Raw genomic sequence first — 17,298 nt, forward strand, 5'->3', positions numbered from 1 at the left:
TCCTCATCGTGAAGCTGGGGTACCGTGCCGAGGCCTCTGTGAGTAAACGTAAGCTGAGCCCCAGGCCAGCTGCTGCTGAACTGTTCCAACCCTTCCCAGGTAATACACCTGAATATGTACTAGGGCTTGAAAGCCTAGAGGAAGGGCTGTGGAGCCACACCAGCGACAGCACGCAGGCCAACTTGGTGCCTGCAGGCCAGCCATGGTTGTCCTGGCCCCGGGCGCTCTTCCGGAAGCTTTCCATTGTCCTGCCTGAGATACCCAACCTGTCCCGGCCCCCACTGCTTTTTTCCTTCCTCACCTCTGTCCGGAGAGAAATTCCAGCGGAAGGTATGGGTGACGCATCCTCTTCTTTACAGGAGGCAGCCTGGCAACTCCTGCAGTAAGGCCAGCAGAACCCCACTCACACCGGGCCACCAACAAAGCCTTGGCCCCTCACTCCCTCCCACCAGCACAGCCCCGAGACTGCTGGCGGGGCAGAGAATCTGGAGTCAGGCACAGCTTCATGGGCTATTGCTGCCTGGAGCGCTGTTTATATTGACCTCAACCAGGCGCACCTGGGGAGGGCCGGCCGGCAGGGTAAGGCTGCCCAGGTCAGCTAATCCACAACCCTCAGGGAATCATATTGTTGAAAATGGACCTCGCTAAGTCAGAATAGAAGGCAAGGAAGAAAAGGACACAATGCCATTTGCAGCACCGTAGATGAGTCTAGAGTTAATCACGTGACATGTAGTAAGTCAGAAAGTGAAAGACACATATCATATCATATCACTTATAAGTGTTACCTAAAAATAGATACCAGGGCAGATATTTCCACGGAGAAGGGCAATCACAGATTCATTAAACAAACTTATGTTTCATCAAAGGAAATGTGTGAGGATCGGTTTCCTTATGATATCGGGGTTCACAGCCATATACAAACACAGGTGACATATATAAGCACCAAAGACGTACGGAATACCAAGAGAGGACTACTCAACATTCTATCATAACGTACATGGGAAAAGGATCCCAGGCAGAACAGACATCTGTATATGTGTAAAAGAACCACATCTTCCACACCTACAACAAGCCAAACATTGTAATCAAACATGCTGTAATAAAAAATAAAAATTAAATTAAAAACACGAACAAGAAGTAGGGAGACAAACTTGAGGGGCTTTCTCCTGGCACATTCCATTCTAAATTCCAATCTAGAACACGACTTCCATTGAGGCTCTGTTGCCCTAGTAACCAGAATTGGTAAGGGAGAACTGCTGCCACCTTGTGGCCGTTTCACACAACAGCAGCTTTAATCCCAGCGCTAATGGTCAGTTGATATTCAAAATCATTGCAGACCTGTAAATGACACCTGCCCTGAAAACAAATCCTGGGGTCACTTATCGACCAAAAAATTCAAAGGACGTCCATATTTCAAAACGACCGTTTCAAAAGGCAAATTTTACGCATATTAGTTTTCTACTTCTTTTTCTTTCTTTCTTTTTTGGTTAAAAAAACGGGAAAGGAAAAAGGCATCCCTCAGAAGGGGCGAAAATAGTTGCAAACGAATCAATGGACAAAGGTTTAATCTCCAATATATATAAACAGCTCCTGCAGCTTAATATTAAAAAAACAAACAACCCAATACAAAAATGGGCAGATCTAAAGAGACGTTTCTTTAAAGAAGACACAGAGATGGCCAAGACGCACATGAAAAGCTGCTCAACAGCACTAATTATTAGAGAAATGCAAATCAAAACTACAATGAGGTATCACCTCGCACCTGTTAGAATCGGCATCATCAGAAAATCTACAAACAACAAATTCTGGGAGTGTGTGGACAAAAGGAGCCTTCTTCCACTATTGGTGAGAATGTAAATTGATACAGTCACTCCGGAGAACGCTATGGAGTTTCCTTAAAAAACCTAGAAATAGAATTACCATCTGATCCAGCAATCCCACTTCTGGGCATATACCCAAAGAAAACCATAAATCAAAAAGGCACATTCACCACAATGTTCACTGCTGCACTATTTACAATAGCCAGGTAATGGAAGCAACCTAAATGCCCACAGACAGATGAATGGATAAAGATTGGGTACATATATAAAATGGAATATTACTCGGCCATAAAAAGGAATGAAACTGGGTCATTTGTAGAGACATCTATGGATCTAGAGACTGTCATACAGAATGAAGTAAGTCAGAAAGAGGAAAACAATTATTGTATATTAATGCATATATGTGGAACCTAAAAGATGGTACAGATGAACTGGTTTGCAGGGAAGAAATAGAGACACAGAGGTAGAGAACAAACGTATGGACACCAAGTGTGGGAAGCCATGGGTTGGTGGTGGTGGGATGAGTTTGGAGATTGAAAATGACCTGTATACATGTATATGCATAAAATACATAACTAATAATAGCCTGCTGTATAAAAAAGTAAATAAAATTAAATTTCAAAATTATAAAAAATAAAATTTAAAAATAAAACAGAAAAAAGTTCTTCCCTTCACACAGATGAATTTATAGGAATGAATTATTTCCATGCTTATATCTATAAATACATAAAAGAGGAATAAATTCCAACTTGAACCAAAATAAAAAAAAAAAAACCTGAACCTATCAGGTATACAGAAGAAAACCCTACCAAGGCAATTGCTCCTGCGGTAAACAATTCTGTAGTTGGTCAAGGGTGGGGAATCATCTCACATATAGCCAGCAGCCACACGCCCCCAAGCAAGGAGCATCCTCATCGTGAAGCTGGGGTACCGTGCCGAGGCCTCTGTGAGTAAACGTAAGCTGAGCCCCAGGCCAGCTGCTGCTGAACTGTTCCCACCCTTCCCAGGTAAAACACCTGAATATGTACTAGGGCTTGAAAGCCTAGAGGAAGGGCCGCGGAGCCACACCAGCGACAGCACGCAGGCCAACTTGGTGCCTGCAGGCCAGCCAGGGTTGTCCTGGCCCCGGGCGCTCTTCCGGAAGCTTTCCATTGTCCTGCCTGAGATACCCAACCTGTCCCGGCCCCCACTGCTTTTTTCCTTCCTCACCTCTGTCCGGAGAGAAATTCCAGCGGAAGGTATGGGTGACACATCCTCTTCTTTACAGGAGGCAGCCTGGCAACTCCTGCAGTAAGGCCAGCAGAACCCCACTCACACCGGGCCACCAACAAAGCCTTGGCCCCTCACTCCCTCCCACCAGCACAGCCCCGAGACTGCTGGCGGGGCAGAGAATCTGGAGTCAGGCACAGCTTCAGGGGCTATTGCTGCCTGGAGCGCTGTTTATATTGAACTCAACCAGGCACACCTGGGGAGGGCCGGCCGGCAGGGTAAGGCTGCCCAGGTCAGCTAATCCACAACCCTCAGGGAATCATATTGTTGAAAATGGACCTCGCTAAGTCACAATAGAAGGCAAGGAAGAAAAGGACACAATGCCATTTGCAGCACCGTAGATGAGTCTAGAGGTAATCACGTGACATGTAGTAAGTCAGAAAGTGAAAGACACATATCATATCATATCACTTATAGGTGTTACCTAAAAATAGATACCAGGGCAGATATTTCCACGGAGAAGGGCAATCACAGATTCATTAAACAAACTTATGTTTCATCAAAGGAAATGTGTGAGGATCGGTTTCCTTATGATATCGGGGTTCACAGCCATATACAAACACAGGTGACATATATAAGCACCAAAGACGTACGGAATACCAAGAGAGGACTACTCAACATTCTATCATAACGTACATGGGAAAAGGATCCCAGGCAGAACAGACATCTGTATATGTGTAAAAGAACCACATCTTCCACACCTACAACAAGCCAAACATTGTAATCAAACTTGCTGTAATAAAAAATAAAAATTAAATTAAAAACACGAACAAGAAATAGGGAGACAAACTTGAGGGGCTTTCTCCTGGCACATTCCATTCTAAATTCCAATCTAGAACAGGACTTCCATTGAGGCTCTGTTGCCCTAGTAACCAGATTTGGTAAGGGAGAACTGCTGCCACCTTGTGGCCGTTTCACACAACAGCAGCTTTAATCCCAGCGCTAATGGTCAGTTGATATTCAACATCATTGCAGGCCTGTAAATGACACCTGCCCTGAAAAGAAATCCTGGGGTCACATATCGAGCAAAAAATTCTAAGGACGTCCATATTTCAAAACGACCGTTTCAAAAGGCATATTTTATGCACATTAGTGTTCTGCTTCTTTGTCTTTATTTCTTTTTTGGTTAAAAAGACGGGAATGGAAAAAGGCATCCCTCAGACTGGGCGAAAATCGTTGCAAACGAATCAATGTACAAAGGTTTAATCTCCAATATATATAAACAGCTCATGTAGCTTAATATTAAAAAAACAAACAACCCAATACAAAAATGGGCAGAAGTTCTAAATAGACTTTTCTTCAAAGAAGACACAGAGATGGCCAAGACGCACATGAAAAGCTGCTCAACAGCACTAATTATTAGAGAAATGCAAATCAAAACTACAATGAGGTATCACCTCACACCTGTTAGGATCGGCATCATCAGAAAATCTACAAAAACAAATTCTGGGGAGGGTGTGGACAAAAGGAGCCCTCTTCCACTATTGGTGGGAATGTAAATTGATACAGTCACTATGGAGAACGCTATGGAGTTTCCTTGAAAAAACTAGAAATAGAATTACCATCCGATCCAGCAATCCCACTTCTGGTCATATACCCAGAGAAAACCATAAATCAAAAAGGCACATTCACCACAATGTTCATTGCAGCACTATTTACAATAGCCAGGTAATGGAAGCAACCTAAATGCCCACAGACAGATGAATGGATAAAGATGGGGTACATATATAAAATGGAATATTACTCGGCCGTAAAAAGGAATGAAACTGGGTCATTTGTAGAGACATCGATGGATCTAGAGACTGTCATACAGAATGAAGTAAGTCAGAAAGAGGAAAACAAATATTGTATATTAATGCATATATGTGGAACCTAAAAGATGGTACAGATGAACTGGTTTGCAGGGAAGAAATAGAGACACAGAGGTAGAGAACAAACGTATGGACACCAAGTGTGGGAAGCCATGGGGTGGTGGTGGTGGGATGAGTTGGGAGATTGAGATTGACCTGTATACATGTATATGCATAAAATACATAACTAAAAATAACCTGCTGTATAAAAATGTAAATAAGATTAAATTTCAAAATTATAAAAAATAAAATTTAAAAATAAAACAGAAAAAAGTTCTTCCCTTCACACAGATGTATTTATAGGAATGAATTATTTCCATGCTTATATCTATAAATACATAAAAGAGGAATAAAAGCTAACTTGAACCATAAAAGACGAAAAACTTGAAACCACCAGTTATACAGAGGAAAACCCTATCAGGGCACTTGCTGCAGTGGTAAACAATTCTATAAATGGTCAGAGGTGGAGAATCATCTCCCATACAGCCAGCAACACACCCCCCCACACAAGGAGCGTCCTCATTGCAAAGCTGGGGGACCGAGCCGAGGCATCTCTGAATAAAGGTGAGCTGAGCCCCAGGCCAGCTGCTGCTGAACTGTTCCCACCCTTCCCAGGTAAAACACCTGAATATGTACAAGGGCTTGAAAGACTAGAAGAAAGGCCGTGGAGCCCCACCAGCGACAGCACGCAGTCCAACTTGGTGCCTGCAGGCCAGCCAGGGTGGTCCTGGACCCAGGCACTGCTCTTCCGGAAGCTTTCCATTGTCCTGCCTGAGATACGGCACCTGTCCCGGCCCCACTGCTTTTTTCCTTCCTCACCTCTGTCCGGAGAGAAATTCCAGCGGAAGGTATGGGTGACACATCCTCTTCTTTACAGGAGGCAGCCTGGCAACTCCTGCAGAAAGGCCAGCAGAACTCCACTCACACCGGGCGACAAACAAAGCTGTGGCCCCTCACTCCCTCCCACCAGCACAGTCCCGAGACTGCTGACGGGGCAGAAAATATGGAGTCAGCCACAGCTTCACGGGCTATTGCTGCGTGGAGCGCTGTTTGTATCGACCTCAACCAGGCACACCTGGGGAGGGCCGGCCGGCAGGATAAGGCTGCCCACGTCAGCTAATCCACAACCCGCAGGGAATCACATTGTTGAAAATCGACCTCGTTAAGTCACAATAGAAGGCAAGGAAAAAAAGGACACAATGCCATTTGAAGCACCGTAGATGATTCTAGAGGTAATCACGTGACATATAGTAAGTCAGAAAGTGAAAGACACATCATATCATATCACTTATAGGTGTTACCTAAAAATGGATACCAGGGCAGATATTTCCACCGGGAAGGGCAATCAGAGATTCATTAAACAAACTTATGGTTCACCCATGGAAAGGTGTGAGGTTTGGTTTCATTACGATATCGGGTTTAACAGACTTATACAAACACAGGTGACACATATAATCACCAAAGACCTACGGAATACCAAAAGACTACTCAACATTCTGTCATGACGTACATGGGAAAAGGATCCCAGGAAAAACAGACATCTGTATATGTGTAAAAGAACCACATCTTCCACACCTACAACAAGCCAAACATTGTAATCAAACTTGCTGTAAAAAAAAATAAAAATTAAATTAAAAACACGAACAAGAAGTAGGGAGACAAACTTGAGGCGCTTTCTCCTGGCACATTCCATTCTAAATTCCAATGTAGAACACGACTTCCTTTGAGGCTCTGTTGCCCTAGTAACCAGAATTGGTAAGGGAGAACTGCTGCCACCTTGTGGCCGTTTCACACAACAGCAGCTTTAATCCTAGCGCTAATGGTCAGGTGATATTCAAAATCATTGCAGACCTGTAAATGACACCTGCCCTGAAAACAAATCCTGGGGTCACTTATCGACCAAAAAATTCAAAGGACGTCCATATTTCAAAACGACCATTTCAAAAGGCAAATTTTACGCATATTAGTTTTCTACTTCTTTTTCTTTCTTTCTTTTTTGGTTAAAAAAACGGGAAAGGAAAAAGGCATCCCTCAGAAGGGGCGAAAATAGTTGCAAACGAATCAATGGACAAAGGTTTAATCTCCAATATATATAAACAGCTCATGCAGCTTAATATTAAAAAAACAAACAAACCAATACAAAAATGGGCAGATCTAAAGAGACGTTTCTTTAAAGAAGACACAGAGATGGCCAAGACGCACATGAAAAGCTGCTCAACAGCACTAATTATTAGAGAAATGCAAATCAAAACTACAATGAGGTATCACCTCGCACCTGTTAGAATCGGCATCATCAGAAAATCTACAAACAACAAATTCTGGGAGTGTGTGGACAAAAGGAGCCCTCTTCCACTATTGGTGAGAATGTAAATTGATACAGTCACTACGGAGAACGCTATGGAGTTTCCTTAAAAAATCTAGAAATAGAATTACCATCTGATCGAGCAATCCCACTTCTGGGCATATACCCAAAGAAAACCATAAATCAAAAAGGCACATTCACCACAATGTTCATTGCTGCACTATTTACAATAGCCAGGTAATGGAAGCAACCTAAATGCCCACAGACAGATGAATGGATAAAGATTGGGTACATATATAAAATGGAATATTACTCGGCCATAAAAAGGAATGAAACTGGGTCATTTGTAGAGACATCGATGGATCTAGAGACTGTCATACAGAATGAAGTAAGTCAGAAAGAGGAAAACAAATATTGTATATTAATGCATATATGTGGAACCAAAAAAATTGTACAGATGAACTGGTTTGCAGGGAAGAAATAGAGACACAGAGGTAGAGAACAAACGTATGGACACCAAGTGTGGGAAGCCATGGGTTGGTGGTGGTGGGATGAGTTTGGAGATTGAAAATGACCTGTATACATGTATATGCATAAAATACATAACTAATAATAGCCTGCTGTATAAAAAAGTAAATAAAATTAAATTTCAAAATTATAAAAAATAAAATTTAAAAATAAAACAGAAAAAAGTTCTTCCCTTCACACAGATGAATTTATAGGAATGAATTATTTCCATGCTTATATCTATAAATACATAAAAGAGGAATAAATTCCAACTTGAACCAAAATAAAAAAAAAACTGAAACTATCAGGTATAGAGAAGAAAACCCTACCAAGGCAATTGCTCCTGCGGTAAACAATTCTGTAGTTGGTCAAGGGTGGGGAATCATCTCACATATAGCCAGCAGCCACACGCCCCCAAGCAAGGAGCATCCTCATCGTGAAGCTGGGGTACCGTGCCGAGGCCTCTGTGAGTAAACGTAAGCTGAGCCCCAGGCCAGCTGCTGCTGAACTGTTCCCACCCTTCCCAGGTAAAACACCTGAATATGTACTAGGGCTTGAAAGCCTAGAGGAAAGGGCCACGGAGCCACACCAGCGACAGCACGCAGGCCAACTTGGTGCCTGCAGGCCAGCCAGGGTTGTCCTGGCCCCGGGCGCTCTTCCGGAAGCTTTCCATTGTCCTGCCTGAGATACCCAACCTGTCCCGGCCCCCACTGCTTTTTTCCTTGCTCACCTCTGTCCGGAGAGAAATTCCAGCGGAAGGTATGGGTGACACATCCTCTTCTTTACAGGAGGCAGCCTGGCAACTCCTGCAGAAAGGCCAGCAGAACCCCACTCACACCGGGCCACCAACAAAGCCTTGGCCCATCACTCCCTCCCACAAGCACAGCCCCGAGACTGCTGGCGGGGCAGAGAATCTGGAGTCAGGCACAGCTTCAGGGGCTATTGCTGCCTGGAGCGCTGTTTATATTGACCTCAACCAGGCACACCTGGGGAGGGCCGGCCGGCAGGGTAAGGCTGCCCAGGTCAGCTAATCCACAACCCTCAGGGAATCATATTGTTGAAAATGGACCTCGCTAAGTCAGAATAGAAGGCAAGGAAGAAAAGGACACAATGCCATTTGCAGCACCGTAGATGAGTCTAGAGGTAATCACGTGACATGTAGTAAGTCAGAAAGTGAAAGACACATATCATATCATATCACTTATAGGTGTTACCTAAAAATAGATACCAGGGCAGATATTTCCACGGAGAAGGGCAATCACAGATTCATTAAACAAACTTATGTTTCATCAAAGGAAATGTGTGAGGATCGGTTTCCTTATGATATCGGGGTTCACAGCCATATACAAACACAGGTGACATATATAAGCACCAAAGACGTACGGAATACCAAGAGAGGACTACTCAACATTCTATCATAACGTATGTGGGAAAAGGATCCCAGGAAGAACAGACATCTGTATATGTGTAAAAGAACCACATCTTCCACACCTACAACAAGCCAAACATTGTAATCAAACTTGCTGTAATAAAAAATAAAAATTAAATTAAAAACACGAACAAGAAATAGGGAGACAAACTTGAGGGGCTTTCTCCTGGCACATTCCATTCTAAATTCCAATCTAGAACAGGACTTCCATTGAGGCTCTGTTGCCCTAGTAACCAGATTTGGTAAGGGAGAACTGATGCCACCTTGTGGCCGTTTCACACAACAGCAGCTTTAATCCCAGCGCTAATGGTCAGTTGATATTCAACATCATTGCAGGCCTGTAAATGACACCTGCCCTGAAAACAAATCCTGGGGTCACATATCGACCAAAAAATTCTAAGGACGTCCATATTTCAAAACGACCGTTTCAAAAGGCATATTTTATGCACATTAGTGTTCTGCTTCTTTGTCTTTATTTCTTTTTTGGTTAAGAAGACGGGAATGGAAAAAGGCATCCCTCAGACTGGGCGAAAATCGTTGCAAACGAATCAATGTACAAAGGTTTAATCTCCAATATATATAAACAGCTCATGTAGCTTAATATTAAAAAAACAAACAACCCAATACAAAAATGGGCAGAAGTTCTAAATAGACTTTTCTTCAAAGAAGACACAGAGATGGCCAAGACGCACATGAAAAGCTGCTCAACAGCACTAATTATTAGAGAAATGCAAATCAAAACTACAATGAGGTATCACCTCACACCTGTTAGGATCGGCATCATCAGAAAATCTACAAACAACAAATTCTGGGGAGGGTGTGGACAAAAGGAGCCCTCTTCCACTATTGGTGGGAATGTAAATTGATACAGTCACTATGGAGAACAGTATGGAGTTTCCTTTAAAAAACTAGAAATAGAATTACCATCCGATCCAGCAATCCCACTTCTGGTCATATACCCAGAGAAAACCATAAATCAAAAAGGCACATTCACCACAATGTTCTTAGCAGCACTATTTACAATAGCCAGGTAATGGAAGCAACCTAAATGCCCACAGACAGATGAATGGATAAAGATGGGGTACATATATAAAATGGAATATTACTCGGCCGTAAAAAGGAATGAAACTGGGTCATTTGTAGAGACATCGATGGATCTAGAGACTGTCATACAGAATGAAGTAAGTCAGAAAGAGGTAAACAAATATTGTATATTAATGCATATATGTGGAACCTAAAAGATGGTACAGATGAACTGGTTTGCAGGGAAGAAATAGAGACACAGAGGTAGAGAACAAACGTATGGACACCAAGTGTGGGAAGCCATGGGGTGGTGGTGGTGGGATGAGTTGGGAGATTGAGATTGACCTGTATACATGTATATGCATAATATACATAACTAAAAATAACCTGCTGTATAAAAATGTAAATAAGATTAAATTTCAAAATTATAAAAAATAAAATTTAAAAATAAAACAGAAAAAAGTTCTTCCCTTCACACAGATGTATTTATAGGAATGAATTATTTCCATGCTTATATCTATAAATACATAAAAGAGGAATAAAAGCTAACTTGAACCATAAAAGAAGAAAAACTTGAAACCACCAGTTATACAGAGGAAAACCCTATCAGGGCACTTGCTGCAGTGGTAAACAATTCTGAAAATGGTCAGAGGTGGAGAATCATCTCCCATACAGCCAGCAACACACCCCCCACACAAGGAGCGTCCTCATTGCAAAGCTGGGGGACCGAGCCGAGGCATCTCTGAATAAAGGTGAGCTGAGCCCCAGGCCAGCTGCTGCTGAACTGTTCCCACCCTTCCCAGGTAAAACACCTGAATATGTACAAGGGCTTGAAAGACTAGAAGAAAGGCCGTGGAGCCCCACCAGCGACAGCACGCAGTCCAACTTGGTGCCTGCAGGCCAGCCAGGGTGGTCCTGGACCCAGGCGCTGCTCTTCCGGAAGCTTTCCATTGTCCTGCCTGAGATACGGCACCTGTCCCGGCCCCACTGCTTTTTTCCTTCCTCACCTCTGTCCGGAGAGAAATTCCAGCGGAAGGTATGGGTGACACATCCTCTTCTTTACAGGAGGCAGCCTGGCAACTCCTGCAGAAAGGCCAGCAGAACTCCACTCACACCGGGCGACAAACCAAGCTGTGGCCCCTCACTCCCTCCCACCAGCACAGTCCCGAGACTGCTGACGGGGCAGAGAATATGGAGTCAGCCACAGCTTCACGGGCTATTGCTGCCTGGAGCGCTGTTTATATCGACCTCAACCAGGCACACCTGGGGAGGGCCGGCCGGCAGGATAAGGCTGCCCACGTCAGCTAATCCACAACCCGCAGGGAATCACATTGTTGAAAATGGACCTCGCTAAGTCACAATAGAAGGCAAGGAAAAAAAGGACACAATGCCATTTGAAGCACCGTAGATGATTCTAGAGGTAATCACGTGACATATAGTAAGTCAGAAAGTGAAAGACACATATCATATCATATCACTTATAGGTGTTACCTAAAAATGGATACCAGGGCAGATATTTCCACCGAGAAGGGCAATCAGAGATTCATTAAACAAACTTATGGTTCACCCATGGAAAGGTGTGAGGATTGGTTTCATTACGATATCGGGTTTAACAGACTTATACAAACACAGGTGACACATATAATCACCAAAGACCTACGGAATACCAAAAGACTACTCAACATTCTGTCATGACGTACATGGGAAAAGGATCCCAGGAGAAACAGACATCTGTATATGTGTAAAAGAACCACATCTTCCACACCTACAACAAGCCAAACATTGTAATCAAACTTGCTGTAAAAAAAATAAAAATTAAATTAAAAACACGAACAAGAAGTAGGGAGACAAACTTGAGGGGCTTTCTCCTGGCACATTCCATTCTAAATTCCAATCTAGAACACGACTTCCATTGAGGCTCTGTTGCCCTAGTAACCAGAATTGGTAAGGGAGAACTGCTGCCACCTTGTGGCCGTTTCACACAACAGCAGCTTTAATCCCAGCGCTAATGGTCAGTTGATATTCAAAATCATTGCAGACCTGTAAATGACACCTGCCCTGAAAACAAATCCTGGGGTCACTTATCGACCAAAAAATTCAAAGGACGTCCATATTTCAAAACGACCGTTTCAAAAGGCAAATTTTACGCATATTAGTTTTCTACTTCTTTTTCTTTCTTTCTTTTTTGGTTAAAAAAACGGGAAAGGAAAAAGGCATCCCTCAGAAGGGGCGAAAATAGTTGCAAACGAATCAATGGACAAAGGTTTAATCTCCAATATATATAAACAGCTCCTGCAGCTTAATATTAAAAAAACAAACAACCCAATACAAAAATGGGCAGATCTAAAGAGACGTTTCTTTAAAGAAGACACAGAGATGGCCAAGACGCACATGAAAAGCTGCTCAACAGCACTAATTATTAGAGAAATGCAAATCAAAACTACAATGAGGTATCACCTCGCACCTGTTAGAATCGGCATCATCAGAAAATCTACAAACAACAAATTCTGGGAGTGTGTGGACAAAAGGAGCCCTCTTCCACTATTGGTGAGAATGTAAATTGATACAGTCACTCCGGAGAACGCTATGGAGTTTCCTTAAAAAACCTAGAAATAGAATTACCATCTGATCCAGCAATCCCACTTCTGGGCATATACCCAAAGAAAACCATAAATCAAAAAGGCACATTCACCACAATGTTCACTGCTGCACTATTTACAATAGCCAGGTAATGGAAGCAACCTAAATGCCCACAGACAGATGAATGGATAAAGATGGGGTACATATATAAAATGGAATATTACTCGGCCATAAAAAGGAATGAAACTGGGTCATTTGTAGAGACATCGATGGATCTAGAGACTGTCATACAGAATGAAGTAAGTCAGAAAGAGGAAAACAAATATTGTATATTAATGCATATATGTGGAACCTAAAAGATGGTACAGATGAACTGGTTTGCAGGGAAGAAATAGAGACACAGAGGTAGAGAACAAACGTATGGACACCAAGTGTGGGAAGCCATGGGTTGGTGGTGGTGGGATGAGTTTGGAGATTGAAAATGACCTGTATACATGTATATGCATAAAATACATAACTAATAATAGCCTGCTGTATAAAAAAGTAAATAAAATTAAATTTCAAAATTATAAAAAATAAAATTTAAAAATAAAACAGAAAAAAGTTCTTCCCTTCACACAGATGAATTTATAGGAATGAATTATTTCCATGCTTATATCTATAAATACATAAAAGAGGAATAAATTCCAACTTGAACCAAAATAAAAAAAAAAAAACCTGAACCTATCAGGTATACAGAAGAAAACCCTACCAAGGCAATTGCTCCTGCGGTAAACAATTCTGTAGTTGGTCAAGGGTGGGGAATCATCTCACATATAGCCAGCAGCCACACGCCCCCAAGCAAGGAGCATCCTCATCGTGAAGCTGGGGTACCGTGCCGAGGCCTCTGTGAGTAAACGTAAGCTGAGCCCCAGGCCAGCTGCTGCTGAACTGTTCCCACCCTTCCCAGGTAAAACACCTGAATATGTACTAGGGCTTGAAAGCCTAGAGGAAGGGCCGCGGAGCCACACCAGTGACAGCACGCAGGCCAACTTGGTGCCTGCAGGCCAGCCAGGGTTGTCCTGGCCCCGGGCGCTCTTCCGGAAGCTTTCCATTGTCCTGCCTGAGATACCCAACTTGTCCCGGCCCCCACTGCTTTTTTCCTTCCTCACCTCTGTCCGGAGAGAAATTCCAGCGGAAGGTATGGGTGACACATCCTCCTCTTTACAGGAGGCAGCCTGGCAACTCCTGCAGTAAGGCCAGCAGAACCCCACTCACACCGGGCCACCAACAAAGCCTTGGCCCCTCACTCCCTCCCACCAGCACAGCCCCGAGACTGCTGGCGGGGCAGAGAATCTGGAGTCAGGCACAGCTTCAGGGGCTATTGCTGCCTGGAGCGCTGTTTATATTGAACTCAACCAGGCACACCTGGGGAGGGCCGGCCGGCAGGGTAAGGCTGCCCAGGTCAGCTAATCCACAACCCTCAGGGAATCATATTGTTGAAAATGGACCTCGCTAAGTCACAATAGAAGGCAAGGAAGAAAAGGACACAATGCCATTTGCAGCACCGTAGATGAGTCTAGAGGTAATCACGTGACATGTAATAAGTCAGAAAGTGAAAGACACATATCATATCATATCACTTATAGGTGTTACCTAAAAATAGATACCAGGGCAGATATTTCCACGGAGAAGGGCAATCACAGATTCATTAAACAAACTTATGTTTCATCAAAGGAAATGTGTGAGGATCGGTTTCCTTATGATATCGGGGTTCACAGCCATATACAAACACAGGTGACATATATAAGCACCAAAGACGTACGGAATACCAAGAGAGGACTACTCAACATTCTATCATAACGTACATGGGAAAAGGATCCCAGGCAGAACAGACATCTGTATATGTGTAAAAGAACCACATCTTCCACACCTACAACAAGCCAAACATTGTAATCAAACTTGCTGTAATAAAAAATAAAAATTAAATTAAAAACACGAACAAGAAATAGGGAGACAAACTTGAGGGGCTTTCTCCTGGCACATTCCATTCTAAATTCCAATCTAGAACAGGACTTCCATTGAGGCTCTGTTGCCCTAGTAACCAGATTTGGTAAGGGAGAACTGCTGCCACCTTGTGGCCGTTTCACACAACAGCAGCTTTAATCCCAGCGCTAATGGTCAGTTGATATTCAACATCATTGCAGGCCTGTAAATGACACCTGCCCTGAAAACAAATCCTGGGGTCACATATCGACCAAAAAATTCTAAGGACGTCCATATTTCAAAACGACCGTTTCAAAAGGCATATTTTATGCACATTAGTGTTCTGCTTCTTTGTCTTTATTTCTTTTTTGGTTAAGAAGACGGGAATGGAAAAAGGCATCCCTCAGACTGGGCGAAAATCGTTGCAAACGAATCAATGTACAAAGGTTTAATCTCCAATATATATAAACAGCTCATGTAGCTTAATATTAAAAAAACAAACAACCCAATACAAAAATGGGCAGAAGTTCTAAATAGACTTTTCTTCAAAGAAGACACAGAGATGGCCAAGACGCACATGAAAAGCTGCTCAACAGCACTAATTATTAGAGAAATGCAAATCAAAACTACAATGAGGTATCACCTCACACCTGTTAGGATCGGCATCATCAGAAAATCTACAAACAACAAATTCTGGGGAGGGTGTGGACAAAAGGAGCCCTCTTCCACTATTGGTGGGAATGTAAATTGATACAGTCACTATGGAGAACAGTATGGAGTTTCCTTTAAAAAACTAGAAATAGAATTACCATCCGATCCAGCAATCCCACTTCTGGTCATATACCCAGAGAAAACCATAAATCAAAAAGGCACATTCACCACAATGTTCATTGCAGCACTATTTACAATAGCCAGGTAATGCAAGCAACCTAAATGCCCACAGACAGATGAATGGATAAAGATGGGGTACATATGTAAAATGGAATATTACTCGGCCATAAAAAGGAATGAAACTGGGTCATTTGTAGAGACATCGATGGATCTAGAGACTGTCATACAGAATGAAGTAAGTCAGAAAGAGGAAAACAAATATTGTATATTAATGCATATATGTGGAACCTAAAAGATGGTACAGATGAACTGGTTTGCAGGGAAGAAATAGAGACACAGAGGTAGAGAACAAACGTATGGACACCAAGTGTGGGAAGCCATGGGGTGGTGGTGGTGGGATGAGTTGGGAGATTGAGATTGACCTGTATACATGTATATGCATAATATACATAACTAAAAATAACCTGCTGTATAAAAATGTAAATAAGATTAAATTTCAAATTATAAAAAATAAAATTTAAAAATAAAACAGAAAAAAGTTCTTCCCTTCACACAGATGTATTTATAGGAATGAATTATTTCCATGCTTATATCTATAAATACATAAAAGAGGAATAAAAGCTAACTTGAACCATAAAAGAAGAAAAACTTGAAACCACCAGTTATACAGAGGAAAACCCTATCAGGGCACTTGCTGCAGTGGTAAACAATTCTGAAAATGGTCAGAGGTGGAGAATCATCTCCCATACAGCCAGCAACACACCCCCCACACAAGGAGCGTCCTCATTGCAAAGCTGGGGGACCGAGCCGAGGCATCTCTGAATAAAGGTGAGCTGAGCCCCAGGCCAGCTGCTGCTGAACTGTTCCCACCCTTCCCAGGTAAAACACCTGAATATGTACAAGGGCTTGAAAGACTAGAAGAAAGGCCGTGGAGCCCCACCAGCGACAGCACGCAGTCCAACTTGGTGCCTGCAGGCCAGCCAGGATGGTCCTGGACCCAGGCGCTGCTCTTCCGGAAGCTTTCCATTGTCCTGCCTGAGATACGGCACCTGTCCCGGCCCCACTGCTTTTTTCCTTCCTCACCTCTGTCCGGAGAGAAATTCCAGCGGAAGGTATGGGTGACACATCCTCTTCTTTACAGGAGGCAGCCTGGCAACTCCTGCAGAAAGGCCAGCAGAACTCCACTCACACCGGGCGACAAACAAAGCTGTGGCCCCTCACTCCCTCCCACCAGCACAGTCCCGAGACTGCTGACGGGGCAGAGAATATGGAGTCAGCCACAGCTTCACGGGCTATTGCTGCCTGGAGCGCTGTTTATATCGACCTCAACCAGGCACACCTGGGGAGGGCCGGCCGGCAGGATAAGGCTGCCCACGTCAGCTAATCCACAACCCGCAGGGAATCACATTGTTGAAAATGGACCTCGCTAAGTCACAATAGAAGGCAAGGAAAAAAAGGACACAATGCCATTTGAAGCACCGTAGATGATTCTAGAGGTAATCACGTGACATATAGTAAGTCAGAAAGTGAAAGACACATATCATATCATATCACTTATAGGTGTTACCTAAAAATGGATACCAGGGCAGATATTTCCACCGAGAAGGGCAATCAGAGATTCATTAAACAAACTTATGGTTCACCCATGGAAAGGTGTGAGGATTGGTTTCATTACGATATCGGGTTTAACAGACTTATACAAACACAGGTGACACATATAAT

Source organism: Mesoplodon bidens, assembly GCF_964165515.1.
Source record: "Mesoplodon bidens genome assembly, chromosome: Y".
In the NCBI taxonomy this organism is placed as follows: domain Eukaryota; kingdom Metazoa; phylum Chordata; class Mammalia; order Artiodactyla; family Ziphiidae; genus Mesoplodon; species Mesoplodon bidens.